Here is a 7,813-nt window from a genome sequence, read left to right on the forward strand (position 1 = left end):
CAATAATTTTTTTTTTACGAATATACAATTCTCTTCAGTTCGTTCTTTTCTCTTATTTTCATTTCATGTAAGCTGAGAAGAACAACCCTTCCAGAAGGGGAGGTATTGTCGAATGACTATCTATCTGTGTGATAGAAGCCTAGTAGGATACCATCTATTATTTAATTGCTTGTCAAGTACTAAAGGCTGGCCACCTTCTGTACTAACTATGCAATATAACAAGTGTTTCATGATCATAGTGATCTCTCAACAAATTCCTTTACTTCTATATGATTGATCAAACTTTGGGAAATAGAAACAGCTGAAAAAGGAGTAGTAAAGTTGTGGTGGTATTCGGAATGGAAACACATTCGTGATACTAAGGTTGACATGGTTATTAAAAGGTTATAGAACGCTAACGAGCAAAAGTATAACCAGTATAATATTAGGAACGGAAGGTAGTAGCGATTACGAACTGGAAAAGAATGGGTATTGAGAAGCAAAAGCTCTAATGCTAAAAGCTATAATGAGAGTCTGTGTAATAGACTTGAAAGAAATTGGAATGATCACTTAACACGGATTGAGTTTTCTTACGATAATAGATCATATATCATTATCGAGATGTCGCCTTATGAGATCCTTGAGGGAAGACAATGTCGATCTCCCTTATGTTAGGATGAAGTTGTAGAGCGCAAGATGCTCGGACCCGCAGTAGTCCAAAGGACCAAGGATATAATAGATCTAATCAGAGGACGGCTGGTAGTAGCCCAAGATGGACATAAGAAGTATGTTGATTTGACACGAAAGGACAAAGAATAGGAAGTAGGGGACCTAGTGTTTTTAAAGGTATCCCCTTGGAAACCCTTGGAAAGGATTGATGAGATTTGGAAAGAAAGGAAAGCTAAGTCCACAATTTGTTGGACCCTTGGAGATATTAAGACGTATCGGAAAGTTAGCATATGAGCTAGCCCTATCCCCGAACCTGTAGCAAGTTAATAACGTGTTTCACATATCAATGTTAAGGAAGTGTAATCTGGATGCCTGGCAAATAAAGGCATATGAGCGCATAGACATGCAACCAGGGATAACCTATATGGAGCAACCAGGAAGGGTTATAGACGGAAAAGGATTAAATGCTTAGGAGTAGGGTTATCAAACTAGACCGAGTTTGGTAGTAGAACCACCATGTGGGAAAAATTGACTTGGGAGTTAGAAAGTGCAATGCTAGAAAAGTATCCCCAACGGTTTTCTATCTGATTCCGGGACGGAATCCTTTTAAGGAGGGGAGACTGTAATAACCCCAATTTTTGGAAATTTTTGAAACCCGGATGAATAGTAACTTTTGCTGACAATGTTGATTAAGGAAAATTATCAGGCCACGTTATATAGGAGTACTGTTATGGAAATTCTAAGATCGTATTAGTATTCGATGAAGTAAATGAGTGTATGTAAAGGTCATTAGAATTCGGATCCGGACACTTTGATTTTTCCCGAAAATCCACCAGATACCGAAAGAATTGAGTATAAGGTAACATGATTAAAATGATTTAAATTCAAGGGTTATAAGAGAGGATCATAAAAGGAATATAAAATATTGAGAAAGGTTTAGGGGAACCCAAGTAATAAGATCCCGGATATGATCCCTCAAACGATCAACGAGAATGAATAATAAACGAGTCGTAAAGCAATTAAACGACTAAGGATCAAGCTTGGGCAAGTAGCTAGGGAATTAGCAAGGATAATACAAGTATTAAAGCACCTAATTAACAAGGATTAAGCTTAATGAAAAGCTTCCACCATAAGAAGAGGACAAGTGGCAAGAGTGATGCAAGTGGTGACATAGGCTAGCTTACATCACTTTCCACTAACTAACCAAGAGTTAGCCAAACAAATATCCACCTATCATTCCATTTACACCACAAAATAAGTCAACACAAGCAAGCTTTTTTTTTCTCCCCCATTTCCATTGCTCTCGGCCAAAACAGAACCAGCACATTAAAACTGCTGTATCTCCTTCATTTCTCACTCAAATATTGTGTTCTATAACTAGTTGGAAAGGTATTGAGATGGCCTACAACTCTTGTTCACAAGTCTCATCCAAATAAGCATGGTAAGACCCTCATTTGTACAGTTCTTTAAATCGGACTTTTAGAAACTTCAAAGCCTAACTTTGTGTTCTTGATTTCTTTGGAAAGATCAAGCTTGTAGGAGGCTCCCTAAGGCTTCCTAGCAACTTAACACCTCCCAAGGAAGGTATAAACTTCAAAACCTAGCCTTTACTTTGATTATTAGTGAGTTTGATGGTTGGTTTTCTAAATGAGAAGCATGAACTTTGATTATTAGTAGTTTGATTTGAATTTGGAGTGATTTGGTGAATGAATCTTATTATAGTTAATAGAACATGATTGTGGTTGGTTGAGATAAAGAATCTGGAGAATAAGGACTGGTATAGTATTATTTAGTTGAAGTTTTGATGTGTTAATGATTGGGGGTTGTTTGGTGAGGTTTTGGTGTAGCGAGAAAATTGGTAATCGCATAAACATAGCCGTCGTAATGCCCGATTTACCTTAGACTGTTTTTGTTCTTAACTTTAGGACCCGTGAACTCACTGTAGGATTCTGACCATTGCCATGTTTAGATATTTCATGTTACGAGCTTCGTTTTGATATGTGGTTCGCTTGAATCCGAGGTACGGTTTAGGAGAAACGACCGTTTTAATTAACGGCGTTTCGCGAACGAACCATTACCCCTCGCCTTACTTTGAAACCTTGGTTAAGGCCCTTAAATGACTAATTGGAGTATGAAACAATTATGTAAAGTGGATTAGGTAGTTGGTAAGGCACTCGCGAAAGAATCGCCTTAAAACTCTTAATAGTTAATTTATTAAAAATGGTGGAGCCGAGGGTACTCGAACGACTTAGGTGATTCGTTAAGCGTAGGAGTGACCATAAGTGAACATTAGGGTTCAATTCGTTAAAGTCTAGTTTCTTAAGCGACCGGGGTTTAATTCCAACTTATGTTGTTGTTCATAGGTTATCGGACCCACTCTAAGCTTAAGTCTATCCGGGAGCACTCAGGCAAGTTTTCTACCCGTTATACTGTTGTTGTGATGTATATACGTATATGCATTGTCTTGTGATAAATGCATGTTGGTTAATTAGCAAATTCTTGCGATATATTGTAGCATGTGATATGGTATATATGCATGCTTGGTTCGTAATCTTGATACATATATCTGTTGATTCAGTTGATAATACCCCTGCTAGAGATAAGCGGTAATTTGCCTATACCCTTAGTAAAGGGGACCCCATGGTGAACATATTTCTAAACCGGGAGTCGATGTTCCCGAGTATATTATATATATATATATATTTATATATATATGGATATAGTTTTCAAAACTATTGATCGAATAAGGTTTATTCGATAACTTTATTTTATTTAATGAATATTATTTGAATATTTATTCGAGGACTTATGACTCTGTTTATTCTATTTAATGATTATTATTTGAATATTCATTTGAGGATGTATGACTCCGTTTATTTTATTTAATAAATATTATTTATAATATTCATTCGAGGTATTATGACTCCGCTTATTATTTAATAATATCCTTTATTTTATTAAAGAATAATGTTTCGATAATCAAACTTATTTTCGATTATTCAAATAAAGATAGTACTTTCATATAAGTATATCTTTGGTTATTTAATATTCTTTTCAAGTATGAGTTTTAAAACTTCTACTTCGAATATTTTTATAAGGATTATCTTTATGAGAATATTATTTAAATAATAATATTCAGATATTTATAATATATCGGGACTGATTTATTTTAATAAATCAACAGTACTCCAAACATTCTTAAAAATGTTTTCGAATCTTCAAAATGATTTTTAAAGTTAGATTGGACCCCAAAACTCATTTTTATATTTAAGATCTTCCTTTCAAAGGGGATTTAAATACTCGCTCAAAACCTGGGGGATCCGGCTCTGTGGTGTATTTTACATTCACAACGTGGTTGCTGTTTTGAGAAAACATTTAGATTACTTGCCCAACGTTCGGGAAGTAAGTCCATCTAATTGAGTCGGCATAAGCGACAGGCCGGGGTACGGTCTATCAAAGTGTAAGTGGCTGGGTGGCAGTCCATCAATACGTAAGAGGCCGGGTGGCGGTCCACCACAAGGTCCTTATGTGGCCAGGGTGATGACCGGTGGGGGATTCATCCATCTACTAGTAGAAAAAGGTTACTTATTAGTATCTTTGCCTGATCAGCAAGATATCAAATTTATGCCAAGGTTTTCTCCTTTCCAAATTCATTGGATATTGCAACTCTGTTTATAATTTTCATAACAGAGGTTTTCAGGTAGTGTATGAAATGTATATATATAGGTGTATATATATATCGGGACTTAATGAAGTATCTCGTAACTTCATTATTTATAATAATATTCAAAGATTGAATCTATTCAAATCTTGTCTTGTAGTCTCATCTATGTGATGAACTTTTGAAACTAATTATAACTTGAACGGTGGTAGTTCAAGTAGTATTCAGAAAAAATATAAGTATATTGGAGTATCTTGTAACTTCATCTTTTCAACTTATATCTGGTTAATGATTATCTTATGCATGACAAAGATTTTCACAAAAACGTTGAGACAAGGTTAGATATATGAGATCACCTTGCAACGATAGTTTTATACAGTTATAAACTGGAACTCTGTGTATATTATGCATGGAAGAGGACTTCCAAGATTTTGAAAAGTATATATATACATATATACTGAATATTTTGTGACTTGGTCACGTTAAGATATCAGCTTGGTTCATTTCTTCTTGACCAGGACTTTCATGAGTACTATGAGAATACTCAAATATATTTAATCATTATACATATTATTTTGGTGGGCTTGTTGCTCACCCTTGCTTTCTTCTTTCATCACACAACAACAGATAGAAAAGATGAATAGGACCAAGCTCCCAATTCGCGAGCGGATAGGAAACGTTCCGCAGTTTCTTATAGGCGTTGTTGTCGCTGTAGCTGAGGTAGGGACTACCAATAGGCTAGGCTTTCAACTTTTGATGTACCAGACTTATGTATCTTTATCAATTCTAATAATGGCAAAGAAATGTAAATCTATTCAGAAACCCTTTTAAGGTATAATGGCATATAATTTTGGAATAAAATGACTTGTGTTATTTTTGGATATTCATCTCTGAGACTATAACTTGTGGTGTGTGTGTTTATTGTGGGGTCACAGTACAGAGTAGTTGATTGTTATTAAGATTGGGTGTTATTAAGGGAAATGGAACTCGTGACAACCCGGATCCCCGACCCCGGATTTGGGGGTGTTACAGAATATGTAATCCAAAATGTATTTAATATCTTTATCTGTTTTATAGTTCGTACTTTTTCTTATTATCAGTTGAGTTAACCTTAGGGATTTGCTTGTCGAACTCTAACAATCAAATGTGGGAGATTATAAAGCATAATATAATGTAACATGTAATCGAGGATTTATAACTCAACATGAAAACAGAAACAGATAAACGATATTAAACTATGAAACACAAGAACTCTATAGATGAAGACAACACAAAGAACCAAATGATGTGATTGACTCATTAAGTTCTCCAACAGATCATGGGAAGAAGTTCATTATCATGTTCAAGAAGCCATGAATAATAAGACATCAAGGGACTTTAAGCATCAGTTGCATGTATTGATTTCAAGTGTTACAGATCAAAGGTTCAGTGAGAGAAGTAATGGATAAACATCAATCTGTATCAACTCAGAAACACAAGATAAATTTAATTAGGATCCTCTCTATGCTAGCTGTTTGTGAACCAGACCAGTGCACTAAACATCAGTATTCAAGAAAGTATTTTGATTCAATTACAGAAGAGAAATGATTGATACAGTGAAGAATGGTTTGACAAAGAGCTAAAATATTCTAAGTCATAACAACTCTCTCTATCTTGTCGCCACAGGAGTACTTGTCGCCATAGAGCTATTACAAAAGATGCACAAGACAAATGTCACCATATAACTGTCACCACAGAGATGTCACCACAGAAATGCACAAGACAACTCTGTTGCCACAGAGAAGGCACAGGGGATGCTGTCGCCACAGAGCTCAGTCGCCATAGATGTGTTGTTCATTGATTTGTAATGCAGCAAATTTAATGAAATGAGTGGACAAGAATTGGCCACCTGTCCATTGAATTTGAAAAGACTACAGAAGCAAATTGAATGTATTTTCATTCAGTTAGTTATCTTCTTTAGCAAACACAGAAAGCTTAGAGAGCTCCATTAAAGCTTCACATTTATTACTCTTGTAAACATATTGTTATATTGTTAAATTTATTGTAGCTAATCAATACTTTGATTAGATTGTAGTAACCTCAAGGTTTATATTAATAAAACAATATATTTCTCGAATTGTTTTGTGTTATTTTGATTCGGTACTTTTAATGACGAACTTGAAATGAATCAAAAAGATTGTAGGTATCGTATTCAACCCCCCCCCCTTCTATGATACTTGGGACTAACAATGTCTATAACATATTTTTAGACTTATTTCCCATGCTTGATCATTTTATATGTGTTGAATTTATTTTTTTTGTTTGGCCAGATGTGACATGTGGACAAATTGGCTGAATTAGTGTGATCCTCCCGCCCATCTAGCTTTTTTCAGCAATTGACTGTGCTATACTATTTTGGCCTAGCTACATTAAATTTTAGACTGTTATCAGCTCTTTTGTTAACATATGAAGTGTTACTGAAACCCTTTTATTGTAGTACATTCTCCAGTATGCATTTTACGCTTTTATCCTTCTGAATTAATAGTGGCCAACTAATTTCAACTATATAAGTATGTACTTGTATTTAATGATATGGTTATAAATCAAATCGCAACATCACTAAAATCACCATATACATGAGAACGAGTGAAATTACAAAGCATTTAAAAATTGTAGCAACAAAACATTGTTAGGGAAAGAAAATGAACTACAAATATCTCAGTAATGTTCATAGCAGAAGAACTGACTGAAGGGTGAAGGTCCGAGTTATTAAAAAGTGGAGAGGGTAAACTATACGGGGAGAACCGTATAAGGGTTACAATTTCCTACTACTTGATGTGAAGGTATACTCCTGTTTCTTTAAGAAACTACATACATGTTATTCTAACTCAGTCCAGTGTTAACATCCCTCTGTTCACCAACCATAGAATGTTAGGATGCAAGCATTTGTACCGCTTTTCCTCATGGAAAAGCTTCAAAAAATGTTTATTGTTGGCAAGATGTATACAATCACAAATTTTCAAGTGAAGAGCTACACTGAATTAGATAAATGGAGGTGTGTGACCTTTGACAAACAAATCCAGTTTACAAACCAAACACGTGGAAAGGAGATGGACGACAAGGAATATTCATTCCAGCAAACTGTTTCGAAAAATGCGACCTTGGAGATATGAAGACCTTCGCAAACCAAACTACTTATCTTGCTGGTATGTAAATATAAATTTTAAAGTCCAAGGTAATTCTCTATTTATGATGTCCATTTCCGTTTTTCCATATTTCAGATGTTGTCGGAGTTGTAACCAGAAGGGATGATTTAAAGTTGGTTCACACCAAGCAGGGAGTAGACAAGCATCAAGTAAGAATGAAAATCACGAATGGAAGGTAAGATTTAAAGTATTGGTGTCAACATCTAACATCTGAAGGATTAATAAAAACCATACACTTTGATATTATAGCAATTACTTAAATGTCACTCTATGGGAGAGTTGTTGAGTGTTTCCATCAGGAGGTTTGTTTGACTAAATT

Source organism: Apium graveolens, chromosome 8 (assembly GCF_009905375.1).
Source record: "Apium graveolens cultivar Ventura chromosome 8, ASM990537v1, whole genome shotgun sequence".
In the NCBI taxonomy this organism is placed as follows: Eukaryota; Viridiplantae; Streptophyta; class Magnoliopsida; order Apiales; family Apiaceae; genus Apium; species Apium graveolens.